We start from the raw sequence: 25,225 nt of genomic DNA, 5'->3' as shown, positions 1-25,225 counted from the left end.
CTTTTTCACTGCTCGCCACTTAACATTAGACTAATAACGTTCGGCATTTGTATGGTTCATTTATGTTTTCAAAACACATAGAAACATTTAATTAAGCAGTAAATATCTATCTTTTTCTTTCAAAGAGAGCTCAAAGCGAGGTCCGTCAAAACATGATTTTAATTTGATCACCTGCCTTTTGAAGTCAAATCTCTCCGACTCCAGCAAAGTGTGGGGTGGAGGCAATTATCTAAATTATTCAGGAAGCAGAATTTTGGCCTAAATCATCACATTCCTGGAGAACAAAGAATATCTGTCAGTTCAGCCGAAAAAGCAGAAAAATGGAACACTTTGCTCTTTTTCTACATGAAATAGCATATATGCTGCCTTATTTTCTCGGAGCTAATTGGCTAATGAATTCTATTTGACCCTGTCCAAAGATGGAGAAAAATCCTGGGAAGGTGAAGCCAAGTTAAAGATTCCTTTCCTTTGCACACGTCGGAGGGCAGAGATCTACATTTACCAGAGGTTTTCCGCTGTAAGTTTCTGTGCCCAGTTGGAACTTTCTGAGGAACGATGTGCCAGGAGTGTCAGTGGACCCCCTCTTCAATTCATAGCTTTTCACCTGAACGTATTCCACACTCGCAGGATGAACCGTAAAGGATTGTTTTGTATTCAAGGAGTCCATCCTTTACAAGTGATGCGGCCTCTGAGAAGTGACTCATGGAGCTGACACTAAAGTTTATAAGATACACTGCTTCGGTTGTGACAACGTAACTTAGGATGAAAACCAGCTTTGTGTAAAAAGCCTCTGACCCTAGAAATGGGGAGCTTAACCAGAAGTACGGGATATCCTATTCTGTTCATTAAAACAAAAAGTTTCTTCCCGAGATGAAAATGACTTCGACTTTACATAAAATCAAATAAACTCAAGTTTATCAGATAGGAGGGGAGTTTCAGGGGTGGATTATGGTTTTTTTTTTTTTTTTTCAAATAAAACAACAGATTACTGATTACTTAGCATCTGAAAGAACAGAAGGACCTTTGGCATTTCTAATTTTGAAATTCTCAAAGTGTCTTCTATTATTTATTTATTTATTTATTTATTTATTTATGTATGTGTGTAAGTCCTTTTAGACTCACAAAGCTTATAGGGTAACACCATATGTTTGGAATAAAGTCTGGGTGGAGTTTGGGTCTCTGTCCTGGAGTTTGTCCCAGGGAAGGAGCAGGAAGGTGCCATTATGCACAAACTGGAGCCACCAGGGTTTGGTCAACGCCTCCCACAGATGACGAGCCATCAGCTGATTCATCTTGATTTCGATGCTGCTGACACCTGCTCTGAGAGCCCGTCCTGTTTCCATGGTAACCAAGGGAAAGCATCCTTGTCCACATACTTTCGGAACCTCATTAAATCAGGCAGCAGGACAGCAGCTGTGTTCTCCATGCGTTACTCTGACAGCCATGGACTAATTTTACGATGCTCAGGTGATTCTGGGCCCTTTCTAGGCCAGACTGTTGAGAATGTGTAGATAGTGAGACAGATGGCGGAATAAATAAATATTGCCAAAGTGTTTAATGCACACAAATTTTCTGAAAGGTGCTAACCAACAATGGTAATTTTATTGACTGAGGTAATTTGGAGCCAAAATAATAAATACGAAGGGGACGGGAAAGCTCTTGGAAAATGTTAACTTGAGACACTCTTCTGATGATAATAATCCCTTGAGAAAATAAGGCCTCCTTCCGCAAGTGCCCCTGATGTGGTTCTAGGGCGGTGTGAGATGTGAACCCCAGAACTTTCTCTGTCCTCCCCACCATCTTAATTTTTGCTGGATTCTGGAAAACCTAAAGACGTTCCCTTCACACACACACACCAGGATATAGATGTTTGATAAAAACGAGAAGTCAGTCCAAAGCCCCAATTTATACCACAGTGACATGCGGATTTAACAAACACTGAGGCCATAGCTGGATCATTCCCACGGCTTGTTTTCCCCCAGGGGTGCTCGAAGATACGGGCTCTGTCGGAAGGAGTCTGGGATAGCCTGCCTGACCCAGAACAAACACGTCTTGCTGATTTCCACAGATAATCTGAAAACCTCTTCAAGCTGAGGACAGGAGAGCAAGCGTTGAATTCATCAGGTTTAATGGGGAGGACCAGCAGCCAAGAGGAGAGTCCCAAGGATTTCTGTTGTTCTCAAGTAGCATGGAGGAGTGGCTACTTCCTCTGACCTAGTACCAACCCTTTGGGGGCCAAGATCTGCTCTGCTGCTGCCAGGGGCATGGCCTTGGGCAAGTTGTCCCACCTATCAGGGCTTTTGCTTCACCTCTAAACTGAAGCTAATAATGTTGCCTGCGTCCTAGGGTTGGACTGAGGGTGTAATGAATTCCTACCTGGCAGAGGCTTAGAACAGTGCGTGGTGCATATTAAGTGCTGCTTAGGGGTTAGCAATTGGGGGTTTCTCTTCTATTGTTGTCATATTGGATGAGTACTGTCTATTTCATATGCTAATTCCAATTTTCCCATGAAGCTCTTACAAACAAATGGTTTGGCTTTGGAGAGAGTGAGCCCTGTACTGACACCCCCGTGTTTTGCTAATTTAGTAGCCACGCCATCCTATGTAGTGACCTCGCCTTCCTGAGTCTCAGCCTGTATACCTGCAAACCTGCCTGCAATTGCAGAACCCACCACCCAGGGGGGATTCTGAGGATGCGGCGAGTGACATTCACCTGGTGTCTGGCTCCGAGGAGGAGCTCAGTCCAGGAAAGCTATTAGGATCATGCCGCTCATGGTATTAAGAATTTGTTGTCAATGCTGTGTTAAAATCTTAGGACAGCCAGGCTTTATGTTATCTGACAGAGAATTTTAAAATAATATAGAGTGAGGTAGTGGCCAAATGGATTCTGGATTGCACATGATTTTTGAAAGGAGCAAAGAGACTCCTCCGTTCCTCCTCGAAAAATATGCTCTTGACTTTGTGTGTGTATGTGTGCGTGCATGTGTGTGCAAGCACACGTGTGTGGATTCAGACCTTATGGGAGATTCTATATTTTAGCTTTCAAAAATTGCATAGCAAAATGCTCTCCGTGTTAGAAGAGGTCAAGAATTATGTAAACTGTCATGTATTAATTAGCATCAGAATACCATTAATAAATATGTCAAGAGTTGGCGTTGTCACTAGATACCCCAATTCTCTCTGTTATTAAAAAAAGATGTCCCCTATTAGGTGATTGTTCAACATACAGAATTTTATTGTTACTCTGAAATTGGGTACAGTCATATGCAATCAATTAAAATTACATTATGCAAAGCAGAAAATCCCTACTTTAAGAGGGAGGAGTCCAAAGTCTCATTAGAGAAGACAAATTTGGAGAGAGAATCTGGAGTGGCCTCAGTGACTGGATAGAGCTGCCCGTTCCTCCAGCAGTTGTCCTTCCTGGAGCTCCAGAATTCTTCTGCTCCCTTCTCCACTCTTTCATGCTGAACGGGACTGATTTGGGGGCATGTAAAGAGAATGACACCACTTACATCATTTTAAAATGTGAAAAAAACACTTGTTGACATGTGTCATGCCTACAGTCATGTGCTAATTACCAGAGGGAACTCAGAGGTCCATCAGACATGGTCCTCCTTGGAGAAGCTGGAGGTCCCAAGGGAAGGAGAGTCATACATAGCTCCCATAGCAAGAATGGGATGGAAAGGAGTCGGATAGAAGGGTTGGAACACATTCTGCCGCAGCCTGTTGTGCTAAGTTAGAACCTGGTGTTGGTGTGTACAAGAGGCTGCTCACACTTAAATCCACACGAGGGATATGGCCAGCTCTTAGGAAGCCCTTCTACAGGCAGGAGGTAAAGAATGTTAGGCAGAGGCCCTGGCACCCACCACCTTCTCCTAGACGTTCTTCCCTCTGCCAACAAACTTCCACTTCCATGGAGGAAATGGAGAGTTTCTCTTATTTTGATATTGCCATTTTCCCAAATATGGAAGCAATCCATGCTTGTAGAAACATAGGGGAAAAAATAAAACAAACAAAACCCCCGATCATCCAAGATGACTATTTGAATCTTGTTTGATTTACTCCTAATCATTCTCTTTGTTTTCATCTCTTTGTTTGGTGTTAATGTACGTATGATGACATAGTATATTTTTATCCTGATTTTTCACTTACCATTGAAAGAATGCATTTTCATGCCTTTATAAAAATCTTTGCGCACAGCAGTTTCTGACTGCATGATGTTCCGTTCTCCCATAATTTACCTAAACATCCCCCTCTTGTTTACGTTGTTCTCTAATCTTCGCTGTTATAAATAATTTGCGAGAAACAGCTTTGTGCTTACAGCAGCATTTCCAAAACTGATATCTCTTTAAAGATATCGTGTAGGATGTTTTTAATAGGTAAGCTTAAAAAAACGAAGTGTCTGTGCTCAAATTAGTTTGGAAAGCCTGGGTTGAAGAAATAAGCTTCTTCCCAGCAGGAATTTCCAAAGTCTTTGTACCTAGTGTACGGTAAATTTCTAACAGAGGGATATGATTCCCAGACCTGTTGGTCCATGGAATCCTTTCTTTTCAAGAGCTGGTAAGCATGACTGACACTTTTCAATAGAATTAAGATATAATTCATATATTTTTTGCAAAAATACATTTGGAGTGTCTTTCAGACACATTTTAAGTGACTAACATATTCCTGATATCAAAATCAGACAAAGGCAGTTGAAGATAGGAAACTAAAGGTCATTTGCTCATGAACAAAGATGCAAAACCAAAAGAAAATATTAGCAAATAAATTGCAACAGAAAATAAAATGGATTAAAAATGCAAAGACTGGGCAGGTGGGTGGCTCAATTGGTTAAGCGTCTGCCTTTGGCTCAGGTCATGATCTCAGGGTCCTGGGATCCAGCCCCACATTGAGCTCCCTGCTCAGCAGGGAGTCTGCTTCTCCCTCTGCCCCTCCCCCCTTACTCTCTCATTCTCTCTCCCTCTCAAGTAAATCAATAAAAATCTTTAAAAAAAAAAAGGTTACAAAAGCCATTCACTCTTAAGAAATCTATTAGTGTAAATCATTACATTAAAAGATCAAGAGAAAGTCTTGTGATCATCTCAGGGAACATTAAGACAGCCTACAAAATTTCAGACTTATTCAGGATTTAAATAAAAAGAAACGACTCTTAGAAAATAGCTATAAAACAAAACCTTAAAAATGATATACAATATATATTAGAATATAAAAATTAATATTTAAAGATATTTAAATGAAGATATTTGGGCTGAAGTTAGGATTAAGACAAGAATGTCTTCTCTAAGAACCATTATTCTACACTATGTGGGACCTCTCGTTAGAGCAATAGAACAAAAAAAAGGAAATTAAAGAAACAGGTATTGGAAATCATCATTATTAATAGATTATATGGTTGTTTTTAATAGATTATATGGTTGTTTATCTAGAAAATCCAAGGAACCAAATGAAGAACTATTATAATCAACTTTAGAATTAGTATACTGGTAATTTTCTAAATAGATAGAAGATGAATATATAAAATTCAATGCATTCCTTTATTACAATGATAATCAGCTAGAAAACAGAATGGAAATGGAGATGCCATTCACAATAGCAATGAAAAGTACAGAATTTGGAAAACAAATTTGATATATGCATAACTTTGGTATAAAAATTGACAAAGCTTTTCTGAAGGATATTATATCCTAATTAATAGAGACAGATCATGTTTTCAGTTCAGGAAAGTCAATGTTTAAAAATGCCACTATTCCTCAAAATCCACTTAATGCAGTTTCGATCACAATCTCAATTTCCTTTTTGGTTCTGAGCTTGTTAATTTTTCTAAAATTTAATAAATCAGTGCTAAAATTTATCAAAATAAAATTTCAAGAATAACCAAGAACATCTTGAAAATGGTTTGACCTTGCTGGGATATAGGGTAGAGGAAAAAAGAAACAGTGTGTCCTGATTGGGAATACTTAGTATCTTCACTGAAAAGAAAAACTTAGAAATATGTTTCTGTGTAAGAGTTTTTGGGGAAGTCCAATAGCCATTTATTGAAGAGAAATGTTCAGTTAAAGTTCTACATTAGCTACAGAAAAATAAAATGAATAACAACTGGACTAAACAAGAAAATTTTTTTACAGGTGAAAGAGGAAACAATAATGAAAAATCAAAAAGTAAGCATGGACACAGAACAGACACATGAAAAAATGTTCAACATCACTTGGTATCAGGGAATACAAATAAAAATCACAAAGAGATACCACCTCATATTGGTCAGAATGGCTAAAATGAACAACTCAGGAAACAACAAATGTTGGCGAGGATGCAGAGAAAGGGGAACCCTTTTACATTATTGGTGGGAATACCAACTGGTGCAGTCACTCTGGAAAACAGTATGGAGGGTCCTCCACCCTACCATCTAGCAATTGCACTACTAGGTATTTACCCAAAGGGTAAAAAAACAGTGATTCGAAAGGGCACATGCACCCCAATGCTTATAGCAATAATGTCTACAATAGCCAAATTATGGAAAGAGCCCAGATGTCCATTGACAGATGAATGGATAAAGCAGTGCTCTATATATACAATGGAATATTACTCAGCCATCAAAAGAATGAAATCTTGCCATTCGCAATGACATGGATGGAACTAGAGGGTATTATTATGCTGAATGAAATAAGTCTGTCAGAGAAAGACATATACCATATGATTTCACTCATATGAGGAGCTTAAGAAGTGAAATAGATGAACATAGGGGGAGGGAAGGAAAAATAAAATAAGATGAAAACAGAGAGGGAGATAAAACCGTAAGAGATTCTTAACTATAGGAAACAAACTGAGGGTTGCTGGAGGGGAGGTGGGTAGAGACGGGGTAACTGGGTGATGGACATTAAGGAGGGCACGTGATGTGATGAGCTCTGGGTGTGACATGCAACTGATGAATCACTAAATTCTACCCCTGAAACAAAACAAAACAAAAGCCAATTAGAGCACTAAGAATAAATAAATAAATATAAATAAATAAATAAATAAATAAATAGGCATGGGCACGGAAGGATAAAAAATAGATAAGGTAAAGGCCATATTAGTATACCAAAATTGAAAAATTAAATAAATATTGACCAAAAATCTTGTGAATTAAGACTCACAGTCCTAGTAAATCCTTAAGTCAAATAAAAAATTAAAGGGAAGCCCACAGTGCAAATGAAACCAGGTCACTATCTTATAGCATACACTAAGAATGACTCAAAATGGATTGCGGACTTGAATGTAAGACCTAATACCATAAAATTCCAAGCTAACATAGGCAGTTAGCTCTTGGACATCGGTCTCAGTGATGTATTTGTGGATCTGGATCTGACTTCAACGGCAAGGGAAACAAAAGCAAAAATAAACATGTGGGATGACATCAAACTAAAAAGCTTTCTGCACAGCAAAAGAAACTCTCATCAAAATGAAAAGACATCTGCTGAATGGGAGAAAATACTTGCAAATCATATATCCTGATGAGGGTTAACATCCAAAACATATAAAGAACTCATGCAACTCCACAATAAAAAAACAAACCCAATTTAAAAATGAGCAGAGGATCTGACTAGACATATTTTCTGAAGAAGACATACAGATGGCCAACAGGCCCTGGAAAAGATGTTCAAAATTACAAATTATTAGGGACACGCAAATCAAAAAACAATGAGCTATCACTTCACACCTGTGAGAATGGCTAGTATCAAAAGGCAAGAAATAAAAAGTATTGGAGAAGATGTGGAGAAAAGGAAGCTTCATGCACTGTTGGTGGGGCTGCAAACTGGTGCAGCCACTGTGGAAGACAGTATGGACGCTCTTCAAATCTACCATGTGATCTTGCTATTCCACTTCTGAGAATTTATCCAAATAATGCAAAAACAGTAATTTGAACAGATATATGCATCCCCATGTTCACTACAGCATTATTTACAGTAGACAAGATAAGGATAGAACCTAACTGTCCATCAATAGAGGCATGGAGGATGTGGCATATATACACAATAGAATACTACTCAGCCACAAGGAAGAATGAAATCTTGTCATTTGTGACAATATAGATGGATGCAGAAGGTGTTACTCAAGTGAAGTAAGTCTGATGGAGACAGACACATACCATATGATTTCACTCCTGTGTGGAATCTGAAAACAGACAAAACAATACAAAGCAAACTCATAGATAGGGAGAGCCATTTGATGGTTACCAGGAAGGAAAGGGGTTGAGGGTTGGACAAAATGGGCCAAGGGGGTCAACAGTATGGTGATGGATGGTAACTAGACTTCGGGGGAGGGGATCACTTTGTAGTACACACAGATGTTGAATTAGCATGTTGTACATTTGAAACTTAAATATTGTATACCAATTTTATCTCAGTAAAAAAATAAACTAAAATCACTAAAACATGAATGCACACACAAAGAAAATTATAGAGAAATAGCAAATCACTTAGAAAACAATGAACTGACTGTGTGGCTCAGTCGGTTAAGTGTCTATCTCTTGATTTCGGCTCAGGTCATGATCTCGGGGTTGTGGGATCAAGCCTGGTGTCAGGCTCTGTGCTCAGTGGGGAGTCTGCTTGGGGTTCTCTCTCTCCCTCAGCCCCTCCCCATCACCATTTGTGCATGCACGTCCTCTCTCTCAAATAAATAAATAAATAAAACCTTTTAAAAAAGAATGAAGAGAACATTTTATTCTACAAACCTAGGGTGCACATCTGAAAGCTTTATAACACTATAGATTTAAGTAGTTAATCATCAAAGGTGAAAAATAAGGAAAAAATAATAAATGTTTTAAAAGACAAAATACTAAAAATAAAGAAACCAGAAATTAGAAAGGAACTATAAAATAAATAAAAAGCCAGGAAGTGGGCTTTTATTCATTTAAAAGACAAAATTAGTGAAATAGAAAACCATAGCAACAAAGACAATAGAAGGATAAATTAATCCAAAAGCTATTTCTTTGGAAATAACACTAAAAAAGATAAATTCCTTTCAAGTTTGACAAAGGAACAGAGAGCGAGGGCAAAACATGCAGGATTAAGAATGAGAAAAGAGATAGAATTGCAAATAAAAGAGAACCTAGAAAAAACATGAGAGAGTATCACATGTAATACTGTGGCAAACATTTTGAACATGTAGAAGGAAAAAACCCAAACTAACTAAAAATTACCTAAATTGACCCAATAAAAAATGGAAATAAACCAATTACCATTGAAGAAATTGTAAAGCTTCTTAAGGATGTGTCATTAAGAAGCATATAGAACATGGTAGGTTCACAGCTGAAATTTATTTAACTTTTAAAGATCAGATAAATAATTCTAATTATGTAAACTATTCTAAGCCAGAGATAAAGAAAGAAATCTTCCCAATTAAATTTATAAAGTTTGCATAACTTTAATACCAAAATCTGATAAAGAGTTGTCAAAAAGAACAACTATACTCTGACCTTACAAAAATAATTGTAAAAATTCTTAATAAATATGAGCAAATAGAACCTATCAACATAGCAAATGAATAATAAATTTTTATCAAAAAGAATTTTTTACAGGAAGGCAAGAGAGATTCAACAATCCTACAGTTGTCAACACAATCCATTACATCAATAAATTAAAAGAGTAGAGTTATTTGATCAAATCAACAGATGCTACAAAGACAATTGACAAAAATATAGTGGTAATCTCATTCCTAACGGAAATTTTAAGTCAAACGGAAAAAGAGCAAATAATTTAATTTAATAACTATGTTGTTTGTTTACTATTTTTGACTATGTTATTCAATAGATTATTTACCAAAAATAAACAGGAAACATATCCTATAAGAGGAAAACTTAAAATAATTTCAACTACATTAGAAATTAGACAGTGATGCCTGCCATTGCTGCTATTAATAAGCACTGTCTTAAAGATGATAGGACAGGTGTTGTGGGTTGAATTGTTGAACTGGGTACCCCCACCCCCACAAAAGATGTCCTAACCCCCAGTACCTGCAGTAGGACCTTATTTGGAAATAGGGTTTTGGCAGATGATCAAGTTAAAATGAGATCATTAGGGTGGGCCCTCGTCCAATATGACAGATGTCCTTATAAAAGGGGGAACACACAGAGAGAATGCCCTGTGAAGGGGAAGGCAGGCATCAGGGTGATTGACCTGCTAGTCAAGGAATGCACCAAAGGTGGCCAGCACACCCCCCAGACTCTGAGGGACAGACACAGAACAGGTCCTTCCTCAGTCTGCAGAAGGAGCCAGCCCTCATGTCTCTGCGATCTTGTCCATAGAACTGTAGGGCAATACATTTCTGCCACTTAAGCCGGTGGATTTATGCTACTTTGTCATGGCAACCTTCACAAGTAATACAACAGGAGGATGAAATGATGGATCTAAACAGTGGAAGAGGATCGCCTGTTTTAAAGAATGATAGCATTGTACAGCCAGAAAACCCAAAGGGATTCGATTTTTTTTTAAGTTACTAGAATTAATAAGATGTAAAGTGGCCCAATACAAGACAAGGGCCCAGGAATTCAGTAGCTTTCCTCTGTTCTAAATTTGAACATGGTCCTGGATGGTCTCCATTCGCCTTCCTGATCTTCCCTCCTTGCCCCTCTTTGCTCTCTGGCTTCCTGCTGGGCTCAGGCACTGGGAGGCACTGGGAGGCACTGGGAGGCACTGGGAGGCACTGGCAGGAGGCGGGAGAGAGAGGCCGTCTCCCTTTCTGCTGGATGGAGGGTGGGCCACGGCTGCCTCCTCTGCCAGGGGCTCCTGGGCAGCTGTCCTTTCCTGCAGCTCTCTCTCCAAGTCTGTAAAGTGCTCACTGCCAGCTCCTGCTGTTCCCACCTGGATCTGCCCTGCTGTGCTTCTCCATCATTTCTCTTACTCATGTCCACACCTTTCCAAACTCTTTCTTTTAAAACTCTTCTCAGTACCCCATTTGAGTATATCATGTGCCTCCTGCTGGGACCCTGATGCAAGGCACCTAGAAGTAAAAACTACCATTCTCAATGGCAACAAAAGCCACACATAGTTGGAAATGCATTTAACCAAGAAGTGTGGTCACTAAAAGAAGAAAAGGAAAGACCCTTTATAAACGTATAAAACCAGATCTGAACAGATATTCTTCTTGGATTGGAAGACATACATAAAAAAAGTCAATTCCTCCAAATAAATATGTAAAAGTAATCTAATTCTAATTAAAATCTCAGAGACTTGTTTCCAAATTGGATGGCATGATATTGAAACTCACATGGAAGGATAAGTGTGCTCAGAATAGCTAAGAAACTTATGAAAGAGAACAGTGGGTGTACTTGCCTTACAAAATAACAGGTCTGCAATCAAGTCATGGTGGATTCAGGAACAGGCAAAGAGATCAGTGAAACTGAACAGAGAATTCAAAATCAGATCCCAGTAAATACAAAAGTATAATAAATGACGAAGTTTCATTTCAGTGGGACAAAGATTATTTGATCAATAGTGTCAGTACAAGGGCTATCTGAAACAAAATATAATTGGGACTTATTTACATCACACTAAAAAAATATAATCTATGTGGACTGAAGATACAAATACAAAAAAAAATAGAACTCTAAAAATCTCAAGAAAATCTAGGGGTGTACACACACCATCTAAGGGCTGAAATGGCCTTAACCACCACTGGAAACCTAGACGTTATTCTATATGTTGGCAAATAGAACTCCAAACAAAACAAAACAAAACAAACCCCCCCCCCAAAAAAACGAAAAAGTAAACCTAGAAGTTATAGATTAAAAAGAGAGAGAGAGACATGGATAGGACTAGAAACAGTTTTTAAACTCTTAGAAGACAAATTGGAGTCTGTACAAAGTCAATAGACAAGTGGTAAATTCAGAAAAAAAATATTTGTAAAGAAGAATTTTGGAAAACAAGTATTTGTATTTGAAACTATTCGTAATGTAAAATATTACCAAACGATTGTAAAACTGTCATGTAATTAGGCACCAGTTTTGCTGGAGGGGGCTTTCTTCCCAGTCCCAGTATGTTGCTGGCCTCCTCCTGCCGAGTCCCAGCAGTGGGCCGGACACTCCACGGTGCCACCCCCAGCGAGTCTCAAGGGCACTAGCTCTGCAGATGGCTTCCAAGGAGCACTGAGCTGGGGGGCGGGGGGTGTCCCCGCCAGCCGCACTGGGCCCTCACTGTTCCTCATGAAAGCCATGCCAAACATGCACCAGCCTTAGGACCCTCACTGGCTGTCCCTCCTTCCTGCAATCCAATTCCCTCCTTTTTCTTTTCTTTTCTTTTTTTAAGATTTTATGTATTTATTCATGAGACACAGAGAGGCAGAGGAAGAAGCAGGTTCCCAGGGAGGAGCCTGATGTGGGACTTGATCCCAGGACCCTGGGATCACGACCTGAGCCAAAGGCAGACATTCAACTGCTGAGCCGAGGCATCCCAATTCCCTACTTTTTCAAGTCTCTGCTCCAGTGCCACCTCTGAGATGTCTTTCCTGGCACTCCGTCTCAAATAGCACTGCCTGCTTCACTGCCTCTGTCAGCCTTGTCCCGTTCTCTCCAGGTCCCCTCTGACTCCACATCTGTCTGCTGTCCATTTACCTCTCTAGAATGGGAGCTCCAGGAGCACAAGAAATAAACCTGCTCTGCTCACAGCTATATACAGCTGCCAGCAACAGTGCCTGGTATGCAAAAGGTGCTCAAAAAAATGTTTGTTAGATGAGTGAGTAAATCACAGCCATTGACCTAGAATCAAGCTTAAATAACTCAATATTAATTCTTAGTGTCATTAGGAATGAGCAAAAAAGGGGTTATATACCTTGTAAGTTGTCATAGCCTTTTCTAAGAGGTTATGTTCCCATTCCTGGGAATCTAATCCAGAAAAATAAAAGCAGAAGGACACAGGACATAACAGAGATGATATTTATTTGTGCATTATTTGTCCAAAAAAGGAAATTAAGTCAGACTCTATCAGTAGGAGAATGACTGAATAGATTATGGCACATCCATGTAATGAAATATTATGCAGCTCTTTAAAATGAATTAGAGTTATACCAGTTGTTTCAAAGGGATTTCCATGAGGTTTTGTTGAGATTCAAAAGCAAGATTCTGAAATATGTGTGTAATATGATCCTTTGTATGTACATTTAAAATCCTAATGCAATTATTAGTATTAAAAATATTATGTTTGCTAAAAACATAAAATGAGTACATTCAATGCGTTGAGGAATAATGCTAACATACCAAAGAAATAGAAATAATTGTTTCACTTGAAAGATGTTATATCATTAATTATTAATACTAATACACTGTTTATTTTCTTATAGAGTAACAAAATGATTATATAACACAACAGGAGTGTGGAAAAATTCCAAGGAAGTGTGGGGGGTGATTCATGACTCAAAGATTTTCTTGAGGATATAAGCTATAACATAGTTTTAAAAGATATGAAAGTTTGGATCAAAAGGAAGATAGTAAATGGCAGGGGTGCCTGGGTGGCTCAGTTGGTGAAGCATCTCACTGTGGCTCAGGTCATGATCTTGGGATGCTGGGATTGAGCCCTGAGTCAGACTCCGCTAAACAGGAAATCTGCTTCTCCCTCTGCCTCTTCCCCTTCTCATTTTCTCTCCTCCCCCCAAATAAACAAATAAATCTTAAAAAAAAAAAAAAAGATAGTAAATGGCTAGCAAATCTTCTTGCCAAAAAGTTTTTACTCATTGGGCGCACCAGCCTCGAAGGCTCAGGTACACAAGTTCCATGAGCCAGAGAATTTAAACTAGAAGTCCTATAAATCAAGATGATAGGCTCATTCATAATGGTGTAATTAAATAATTTGCACCATTAGTATATCATTTTTCAAAAAAGATCGTGTTGCTGCATCTACTGAAGAATTATGTTTGGTGTTATATGACACATTCATTGGGACACACTAGCTTGAAAACTTCTGCAATATAGTGATCCCTAATAAACAGAAAAAATTGAAGATTAACAAAGAAAACAAGGTATCTGTTTGTAGCAATAAGAAATTGAGTTGTCTGTATGGTCAATGATTCCTAATGCTTCCAAACTCCATTTTGTATTTGAGAATGTTGGGTTGTGCAAATCCTGACAAGGCTAACCATGGCCTATTTCATGGTGAGAGTCAATGTTCATTGAAGAGAGAAGTAATTAACTGCTTTAAAAAACAAACGCAAACCATGGAAAAATTGCAAGTATGGTACCAAGAATTTTTTATGCCATTTCAGAGAAAGTTGTCTCCATGATGTCCCAACATTCCCAAATATTGGTAAGTATTGTGTATGCCTATAAACAAGGATGTTCTCCAGCATAAACAAAATTCAAGAAATTAACATTGATATAATACTGCTATCTGACCCTCCATCGGTGTTCAAGCTTTTCTAATTGTCCCAGTGATGTTTTTAGAGCAAAAGGATCCAGTTCAGAATCGCATGTTGAGTTGTCATTTCTCTTTAATTTCTTTGGTCTTTCCTGATCATGACCTTGACACTAAAGATTACAGGTTGGTTGTTTTGTGAAATTTCCCTCCTATCAGGGTTTGCTATCTCCTCGTGATTAGATTCACGCTATGTATCTGGGGCAGGAATACCACAGATGTGATATCGTGTTCTTCTTTGGGATCCTATCAGGGGGCGTACAATCTCAATTTGTCCCATTACTGATATTACTTACTCCACTTAACGTGGAATCTATCAGACTTCTTCACAGTATCAGCTCTGCTTTTCTATTTGTATTTAATAAGTATTTTGTGGGGAGAAATTCTGAGACTCTGGAAACATCCTATTCCTCATCATATTTTCAATTTATTCATTCACTTATATCAGTCTGGACTTCATGGTTTCCTATTTTATTCAATGGGTTATAATTCATTACTAAAATTATTTAGTTTGATACTCAAATCGTACCCTATTTGACCAGTAAGAGCCCCTCCACCTGCTCCTTCGGCGTGTCCTCCTCATTCTTCAAACACTTTCTTACTTTGGGGCACAAACAGAAATTTCAAATTCATTCTGTTCTTCCTCGGTGCTGGCTATAGAGTCAGACATTTCTCCAAGGATCCCTCATTTCTTTTCATAAAGGATGGTATTTAGGAAGCAGTACCTGTGTGCTAGATGTGTTCAGTGCAGTTGAGGTGTCCCTGCTTCCAGGTATATATGTAGCCATGTGTTCACACTAGTACTCACAGGGGCTGAGCTTCTTTTATTCCAGAACTGTAACTCCATTATCATATTGTAATCTAAATGGACTTTCTGGGGGTCCATAGTGTCAGAAAGGGGGGCACAGTCTGGTGGAGCCTCCTCATTGGCCTGCAGGAGACAGTCCACTCCCCTGCTCCACCTGGCCTGCCCTAATGGGGGCTGTCACCCTGCGACAGATATAATGTAATGTGAAGAACTGGCTGCTTCCATGCACTGGGAAGTCTGCTCTAAAGGCCTTTGCAAGCTTCAAAACTCTTGCCATTGTAAATCCTGACTCTCCCCAAACCATCCTTCCTTAAGTTCGGCTAAAGACAGATATTCCGGGCTGTAGCTGCCATCTGTGCCACAACATGGAACTGTACTCTCTGCCCACTGCCACCCTGCCTGCTGTCTTATGGTGCACCATTTAGAGACTAGGGAACAGAGAGGGAAAGACCTCTATGGAAGAGTCTGCTTGACTACAGATCTAATCTTTCAAACATGGCTAAAGATACTAGGGTCTTTTGCCATTAAATGCCTGAAGGTGAAACTGAGTGAACTTAATGTATCTTGGAGAGTAATTATGAGACAATTTTGATTGCCAGATCGTCCCATCTAAATTAGAAATTGTTAAAAGCAGAGTCATGCTCATAAACATTTAACATTTTATACTAATTTTTATTTTATGCCTGTAATAAAAATGATTTAACTGTGTTGTCTTATATTTGAAAGGTTTGGAAATGCCTGTGCTTGGACTATTACATTTTTGGCTCTCTGACACTTATGCAGAAGGATGTCATTTCTCAGTTTGCTTTTTCTTACATTTCAACAATAATGATACAGTTAGGAGAAAAACCTTGCCACAGTCTGGGAACTTAAATAACTGTGAGAACATTCCAGTCACAGGTTTGGATTTGTTCATATGAAATCCGAGGTGTAAGTTTGTCACAGTGTTTGCAATTTCTGTTTCTCAGGAATCATCTTTTATTTTGATAACAGTCACACGAGCTCCATCTCCAGAGGCTTCCAGGGAGGGGCTTTAGTCTTCCTGTTGTGTCGGAGAATCTCTCAGACATACAGAACATTCTAGCAACTCCAAAGCGGGGCTCAGAGTTCATCGAGGCATGATTGAGAACCCAGCCAAATTATGTACTGATCTACAGGGCATTTCCTTTTTTGTTTAAAAAATTTTTTAAGTTCCTCAAATCCAGATCATTTAAATTTTTTTTTGTTTTATTTTTGTCCATTTATGTCAGCTGTAAAACTTTTTTTTTTTTTTTTTTTTTTTTTACCTGGCTGGCTGTGAGGGGAAGCAAGTGCCTGGAGCACAGCCACCAGCAATGCTGAGGCATTTTCCAGCTCCCTTAGGAACCAATCTGACTAGAAGAAGTGAAGAGAAAATGATCCTTCATGCTTCCTCATCAGCTCAAGTTGAGATGCCTGCCCTCAGCCTCTGCATATCTCAACTCAGAGGGCTTCCAAGGCCTGCTCAGGCACAGGCTCCTCCTCGAAGCCATCTCTGACCACCAGAGCCGGAAGCAGCCCTCCCCTCTTCTGAAGAGCTGCTGTCCTTCTGATGCCTTCCTAGTGACCCTCACCAACTTGAACAAATCGTGATGACTACCCCTGTCCTTTGTGCCATCTTCTGATCTCTCTGGGTAACTCCGAGCTCTTTGAACTCAGGTACTGCACGGAATTCAGCCCCAGATCTCTCTTGCTGTGCATCAGTAGCACATAAACAGTTGTTGAATGAATGAAGGCGAGAATCCAGTGTTCTGGAGAGGAAAACCTACGTACGATGGAGTTAGCCCATGGGCAACTGATCTGAGTCCTTTGGATCTTAGGGGTGAGGAGTCTGAGCTAATGGAGAGGAGAATATCTAGGCAGGCACGGATAGTCTTAGATGCTCCTGAAATCCCTTTAGCTTGAAGAGGCCGTGAAAAATTAGAGACATGTTCTCTGCTTCACAATCTGGACTCAGGACTGGGAGGTGATATAGTCAGATGAAAGCCCAAATCTTTAATAAGAAAGAAAGAAAAAAAAAAGAGCCACGTTTGTTTACTGAAGACAGACTGGATGAGACACAACAGGATGACGAGAGAGGAGGGCCTGGGGTGCAGACAGAGGTGCTCCTGCAGCCCCACCAGGCCCGGACGAGCTGACCCCTGAAACGTCAGAAACACATGCCCCCGACGAGTGGCTCCGCCACTCAGGCCGTGCCCCCCATCCTGAGCCTGCTCTGTTGCAGTCTGACTCACTGTGGTCATGGGGCTCCTTTGTCTCTCCTCCCAATTGTGTGGAGTGGTTCTTTGGCCTCCATTTCACAAAGCCGGCTTTGGATGCTCTCCAGCGACTCTGCTCCCTGCTTACAAAGAACTGGGCCGAGAGGGCAAATTGGGACCAGGGAAGGGTTTTTTGGAACTTCTTTTGGCAACAAGCCTAAAAGGCCATTAAACCTAAAAGCCATGTAATTTTTCTGCTGGGCAGGGAATGGAGTAAGGGTCTGGTTCTACTTATGAAGTAAGATTCCTGCTTTTGTGGGAAGTTTGCGGTAGAAACAACCCATTTTGTGTTTTTAGTTTAAAAATTATTTCCTCTGCTCTGCTAGGTGAATAAATAATTGTGCTCCATTATGACGGAAATAGTCATTTTGTTCACATAAGAAAGCCTCTGGCATCTTGGAAACAACAGACAATAAAGCATCCGTGCTGGGTATTAGTAAGTCTTAACTTTTTCAAGTGTGTATCTTTGAAAAATGTTAAAGAATAAAGACATCTGGTAAAGGTCAAATTCATGTTCTTATTTCAGGCCTCTGTTCATTTGACATTTCGGTTGAGGAAAGACAGTTTCTCTGCTACTCGGGAGGAAGTAAAAGTTGTCCAATGGCAGATGTAGTGCCGCTGTTAAACAAAACCCTAATATTAATTTCCTCTCTGTTCTAAATCACTGGGGGGCAATGGGGTGGCTTAGTCTTTGCCACGTGAGGGAAGACAAGCAGTAAAGAAAATAAAACATTTCCCTATCCGTGAAAAGACAAACACAAAAACCACACCAAGTGAAACATTTTTGACAGACGTCTTTAGTTTTCTCACACACACACACACACACACACACACACACACACACACCAGATCTGCAACCTGAAAACATGGCATTGGAGAAAAAAGGAAACAAAATACTAGCAGAACATCCCACAAATCTCAAACTTTGCACTGACTTGGAGGAAGAGAGTGTTCGACAGAGACACTCGTGAGTTTGGACAGCTCGACTTAATTGATGTTGTCCAATGACAGTCCCTTGTCCAAAAGAACCTCACGTTGGTTTCTATGTCTCCTCCTCTGGCCACTACGTCCCTGGGGCAGAGCCATGAAGGAGTCTGGAAGGCTTGGCCAGTTGGACTGATGAGCCGAGACCCTCGCTGCTGGGCCTGCCTGGGGTCGGGCCTGGAAGTCCTGACCTCTGACGGCCTCTGGGCACAGGCCCACAGCAGCCCACCTGCCCACCTGCAGACACCATCACAATGTCTGGAATCCCCCACACCAAGTCCTCCCACCTCTCCGGAGGCCAGGGAGCAATCATGCTTCTGCTGAGCTTAATTCATCTTCCTCTTACAGGCTGTGTTTAAGACTGGCCGGCAGAGATCAATGCCTCTCCTGCATGCTTTAGACCAGACAGGAAATGAGCAGAGATGTTCTTAGTTTACTGCAGCTCTAACTGTCTTTGTACAACATTGTCTTCCCCACCTTGACCCACAGCGGTTGCCTTGTTTGGACCATGGCTGGCATTAGTGGATTGAATTCTGTTCAAGAAAAATCACCTGCCCAACCACCTGCTCTTTGACGTGATTATTCCAGCTGAGATATTCTGTTCCTCACAGTGTGCTTATTGCAAAATCTTTACTCTCTTTTTATTGAATTTACTACATTTTTCAAGTGGCCAGAAAAATTCTTTCATATAAGGCCGTTGGTATATCTTCCTTTAAACAAGAATGATCTGAAAATTTATTTAAATATTTATAGAGGGCGTAAAGTAGGAAATGATTGTTGCAAAAGCAATGCCTTTCGATATAATTTTCAAAAATTCAGTTTTTCACATTTTAAGAGTATATGCTCTGCACATGTTGTTGATACATGGGAAAGAGGGTTTTTTTTTTCCCTTCATGAAAGAAGAGAAAGAAGCAGAAAGAGGCCAGGATGCAGGGTTTTAATGAACAAGTACTTGGAAGTTTTGAGCATCACTATGTGTTCAGTAGAGAAAGGGACAGGGAATGAGATGTCTTGCCTCAGCTATAGAGAGAGGAGAATCAACACTTTTGGACTTTTGCCTGAGAGGGTCACCTGCAGGCATTGTCACTATGGCCAATGTTTTCCATCAGGGTACGAGGATGCCGGGTTGCCACCACAAAGGACACCTTTGTTGAAGACTCTTAATGTTTTATTTTATTGGGATTTCTGAGAAGCACACATTTTGAAACTCCAAATACCATTTTCTGACTATTAACCGCTAGATATGTCAGGGTTGATGACATGAGAGAGCTCTCCTTCCTTTTCCCTACATCTCTCTCTCTCTCTCTCTCTCTCTCTCTTAAAGATTCACAGGTAAAGTCCTCTTACTGTGATATTCCATGGCTGTTTCTGTTTTAAGGAAAAGCTGGGACAAGGCCGGGAGCTTGGCCTAGCCAGGGTGTATTTTAAAAGATCATGATTTCTGACCTTAGAGAAGCAGCACTTCATTATCAAGAAGAGGCAGTTCTAGAAAACACATTTGGAATGCTCTCTAAGGCCTCTCTACCTCCAACATGCCCAAATTCATTGTGTGATGTATTGTTGTTTGCTATTTGGATACCCTTCACTGAATGGTGAGCAAAAGAGGCAATTTTTTATTCTTTTTTTTCAGTAAGTCAATAATAGAAAAAAATTCCTATGCATTCTAACCTATTTGGTCTCCCACAATGCCCTTTAATTTGAAAGAAAATGAAGAATTATTATAGAAATCCACCAAAAAAAATTAATGCAAAATGAGCAGAGCTGTTTTGTTTCTGCTAGTGGTGCAATATTTTCTCATGGTTGTGTTCTTGAAACATGAATCTGTGATAGTTTAAGAGCTGAATACATAATTTAATACTGCCCAAGGCCAGCATTAGCTAAAGCAGATGTTTGTGAAAGATGCATGTCTTTATTGGAGGCCTGAGCTGCCCTAATTCGGTCCATTTCACTCTGCCTCCCTTTTGGTGCTCTCTTCTGCAATGATGGAGTCTGAGAATGGCCCCCTTCGAGGAGCCCCAGGAGGGCCCATTACACACGACAGAAAGCTGCCCAAAATGCAGAAGCTGGTTGTCTTTCGGGGTTGTTTTATGTATCCAATTGTTGACATGTCATTGAATCCCTGGATCTCACAATGGGAAGATCCTCAGAAGGTTCTCTTGAGGCCTGGATCCTCTATGATATTCAGAGCTTCACATTTGTTCCATGACAGCATAATCCTCACAAGGAAGCAGTCTGAGTGGGGTGACCAACAGCGGCAATTTTGAAATTCCAACTCGACCGTGTCCTCACTGTGTGGCCCTGAACTAGTTATTGGAACTTCTCTGTTTTCTCATGACATTTACCTTGCAGTGTTGTTTTGAGGCTTCGATGAGGTAATGGATAGAAAATCCTTACCATGTGCCTGGAATACTGGAAGGACTAAGTGGAAACCATGACTATAGTTGCATTTTTCGTCAATGTGCGTTTCCCTGGAAGCTCCCGCCTGGATTCTAGTTGTGCCCCGCAGCTAGCTAGCTGCAGAAAGCAAACCCAACCTCTATCTCACATACCTGTCAATCTGATGTTTGAAATGTTCATCCTTTTCACCTCTTTCCTCTCCATCCTTTGGACTCTTTATCACAATCACCATAAATTGCTCTCATTTCTCCAAGTGTCCACTGTTCTTGCTCATCCCTGGTCTTTTGCACATGCTGTTTCTCTCAGCCTGGGCTTCTTCCTCCACTACTTCCCCATTTTGGCCACATCAAATCCACTTCAAACTTCAGGTCTCAACTAAAATGTCCCTTCTGCAATAAGCCTCCCTCGATCCCTGGCATATTTCCCAGGGCCAACTGCCCCTTACATCCCCAAGCACTAATTGAGTTTTGCAGGAAGAAGATATAAGGAAAAAATTAGGCAGAGGTGGAGGAAAAGAAGCATATGTCTCATTACTTGGAACTGAGCTACCCTGCAGCAACATGGAGACTGAATTAAAGTCCCTAACTGAAGATAATACTTATAATGATTTTCTATCTCCAGGGGCTGTGACTTTACCTCTCCGTGGCTGAAAGCATTGGTCTCCATGAGGCAGGGTCGGTGTCATCTTCATTTCTAATCTGTAGAGACTGGCAGTGTCTGGCACAAGTTTGCTGCTCACTAGGTAAGTATTTCTTAAACATGTCAGTAGACTTCTTTTCTGAGAGCTTTCACATCCTTTTTCTGATCTGCCCATCTTAACAAAACAGGGAAGCCCTCATAGCTTTTTTACTGCCAACTCTCTTTGCAGGGGAATCAACTGAAACTAAGGAGTACTGGCTCATGAATGACAAATCAAATCCTACATATTCAGAGTCCTAGTCCAGAGGTCCTTTCATGCCATGAATGTCTCTCCCTTTCCTTCTTCACTGCAGATGGAAGGCTACAGACCTATAGCTCAACAAATAAGACGTTAAACTGAATAAATGTCTACACAGACACTTTCTCTCAGGGAGAAAGGATTATACCCACCAACTTTATTTCACACAGAGGGTAAGGACAGGAAGGCAGCTCTCTGGTAACATGAAAGGATAAGAGGTCAGATATAGTTTGTACCAACCCAGCTTAGACTAATTCTGAAGCCTACTCAAGTATTGTCACCTAAAACACCAAAGCTTGATTTTCACAGGGTATCTGATGTTGGTTATATTAGCTGGTGCCAGCAATATCCTCCTCTTAGCTAGGATGGTCCCGTTATTCAGTGGGTTCTTCTAGGAACAAACAAAAGCAGGGGATCCTTAACAAAAATTTTTTTTAAATTTATTTGAGAAAAGGTATGCATGTATGCATGCACATGAGCAGAAAGAGGGACAGGAGGAGGGGCAGAGGGAGAGGGATAAGCAGACTCTGTGCTAAGTGTGGAGCCTGATGTGGGGCTTGATCCTATGACCTTGAGATCATGACCTGAGTCTAAATCAAGAGTCTGCTGCTCAGCTACTCAACTGACTGAGACACCCAGACACCTCCCTTTTTTGTTCTGAAGGTACTTTGCCCAGCTGCTGTAGTAGGTAAAGGTCTTCTTATAATACCTGCCTGGAAGTTAGGAATGGGTCTTCATCTTCCTTTGCCTTCTAGAAAGACTTGAGCCTGAGCTGACCCTGAATACTGAGTGCCTAGAATCAGTAAAGAGAATTTTGACCAGGGCCAGAGAAACAACTGTTCCTTCGTGCTCTCCCATCTCTGGGCTCTCTCTCAGATGTATTAAGCCCAAGCCAGCAACAACGCTGGCCAAATGACAGACTAAAGCCCACAGCTGTCCTTTGATAGTGGCAAGATCCAACTGAAAAATCATCATGAAGATGGCCCTGAGAGTTTTGGGAGATAAGTAAGCATAGATTGACTGCAGGCCTAGTAGGGAGACTGAACCGTTGATCCCAGGTCCACCAGCCAAGAAGCCTATTTGGAGCTATGGCTATCCCAGAAGCCAACCAGGACTAATGGAGGAATCCATTTTCCCAGCCACACCCTAGTGGAGGAATGCATTTAGCCCAGCATAAAGGAAATAGGGAAATGGAAAGGAAGATGGAAAAGGAATCAACATTGTTGAAGAAGGCATCATCACGAGCCCTGAGGCTGGTGAGAAAGCAGAGCTCACAGCAGTGCAGCCCAAATGGGTTTTGAGCCTTTGTCTCAGGAAGACTAAAATCAACATGGCAGAGGTGATGATATCTGACCCCTTAGCCAGCAAGAGCAAGAGAAGAAACCATGGGATTTGGGGAGTGGAGAGGTGCGAAGACCACCACAAGATCTCCCTTTATATGAGCCTTTGCCGGTACGGTTTGTGAACACTGCCTGAGCATTTGAAAAAATATTCCAAATTTACTCACCTGAGTTAGACCACAAATCAGAATACAGTTTGATTTTTAGTCACTTGTCAAGATCACATGTGCACCGACATGAAATTCTATGCAAGATACTGTGGCCACTGAACTACAGTAAATATAAAAGCTTTAACTGATAGATTGCTTGACAACAACTTGTAGTTCAACAATGTAAAATTTAAAGAAAAAAAGAGAAAACCTTCCTAAACCAGTTACTTCTGGTTGTAAATAGTTCAAAGGACTGATGCTTAGTTTAATTCTTTCACCTCAAGAAACAGCTTCGGGGCTTTGTTGGCCTATAGAGGAGACAAGGGTAAGCCAAAATGAATTGGTTGAGGGAATACCACATTGGCATAAACTAAACAAAGAAAGGAAGAGACTTACAACTGAGTTTCAGGCAAATAAGTGCTTGCAAAATTCTGGGATGCTAGATGTCAAAATTTGATCTGCAAGGTTTGGGGGCTTACGGAGAAGCCTGCACACGTAAAAGTATGATCTCCAGAGTGTAGCCAGGATTACAGAGCTTACTGTGGAAGCTGTAACATACTCGCAGCTTCCTTTCTCTGGGAAATAATTTTACATTATGACTGTTTGTGACTAAAATGTAGTTCTATTGCATAATATCATCATCAGAGCCATCTTCCTCTGTGTCCAGGCATCTGAATTACATCCGCAATATGCCTTCAGGCATATTACATACAATTAGGAAATCTTCTTTAGTAGCTCATTTTTTCCCAAATATGTAATTTTGGCTGAATGATATTAAGGGATTAAAAAAAAAGATATCATTACATTAACTGAAATTATTACTATTTTAATTTGCTGCAAAGCCTTTATTTCAAGTATCATTTCTTATAACTTGTAACTCAGTGGGTATCATAATCCTGATAGAATTTTAGCTACTTGATAGCCTGAGACATTTTGGGGGAATCATTCCCAACAGAAAATCAGTTTAATGAGCACTTCTGGTGTTAACTGTGAACAGCTATTTTCCACACTCTTAAAGTACATGACTAAGCCAGGGACTCATGCCACCTTTTGTAATGTAACACCTGGTGTTCTGTTCCTCCCCCTCCTGACCCTAACAATCATCCTCGAGTAACGCCTAGCCAATTTATGGAATTGATGGACTCCAGAGAAAGTGGAGGAGCTGAGCCAGCTTCCTGAAATAGCAAGTTTTAAGATGAATTTCTGGAACAACCACTTTAAAGTGCAATACAATGAAACTTTCTCTTATAATTTTCAACCAGCTAAGCCTTTGCCAAAAGGGTATTATTTGTTGAAGAAAGTGACATCCCTGGGAATGCAGAAAGCAAATCACTGATAGAAATAGAAATATCTAACCACTCACTAAATTTTTTTCTTCAACTAAAACATGGTGAAAACCTGGGACATGGTGTTTTCTGAAATGTTAATCATACATCCGGGGCGCCTTGGTGGTTCAGTCAGTTGGGCGTCTGGCTCTTAATTTTGGCTCAGGTCCTGATCTCAGGATCATGGGACTGAGCTCTGCATCAAGCTCTGCACTCAGCAGGGAATCTGCTTGAGATTCTCTCTCTCCCTCTGCGCCCCGTCCCCCAGCTCATTAGCATGCGCACACCCAAGCACGCCCTCTCTCTCTCTCTTAAATGAATAGATACATCTTAAAAAAAATCATACATCCTACATATTACAGTCTTGTGGTCAAGGTAGTGCTTGGAATTTCTCTCCCCTTCTCCAAACACAGCAATGACAAAATATGTGGCCAGTATTTCATATGTATTTTACAAATTACATTCTATTACATATATATTATAAATTGAAAAGTATGGCTATGCTAAAAAAATGAGCTAAACATCCTGATGGACCAGAAAAAGAACTACAGAGAAGAAAGTGTATCAAGAGCTAGAGACCTACAGAGCTTTAACACTAAAGCAGACACAGGGGTAAAGATCTGATTCCCGTG

General features: G+C 40.3%; 1 long non-coding RNA gene across 1 annotated transcript in view; it reads right to left on the bottom strand.

The window, feature by feature from the left end:
• Window positions 1-3,210: 3,210 nt before the first annotated feature.
• Window positions 3,211-25,225, bottom strand: part of LOC111092982 — a 32,616-nt gene continuing 10,601 nt past the window's right edge. The window contains exon 2 of the long non-coding RNA XR_005380740.1: window positions 3,211-3,473. This is a non-coding gene — a long non-coding RNA (uncharacterized LOC111092982). The remainder of the gene's footprint in view (window positions 3,474-25,225) is intronic.

Source organism: Canis lupus, chromosome 28 (genome assembly GCF_011100685.1).
Source record: "Canis lupus familiaris isolate Mischka breed German Shepherd chromosome 28, alternate assembly UU_Cfam_GSD_1.0, whole genome shotgun sequence".
In the NCBI taxonomy this organism is placed as follows: Eukaryota; Metazoa; Chordata; class Mammalia; order Carnivora; family Canidae; genus Canis; species Canis lupus.
This window is presented reverse-complemented; position numbering and strand designations above follow the sequence as displayed.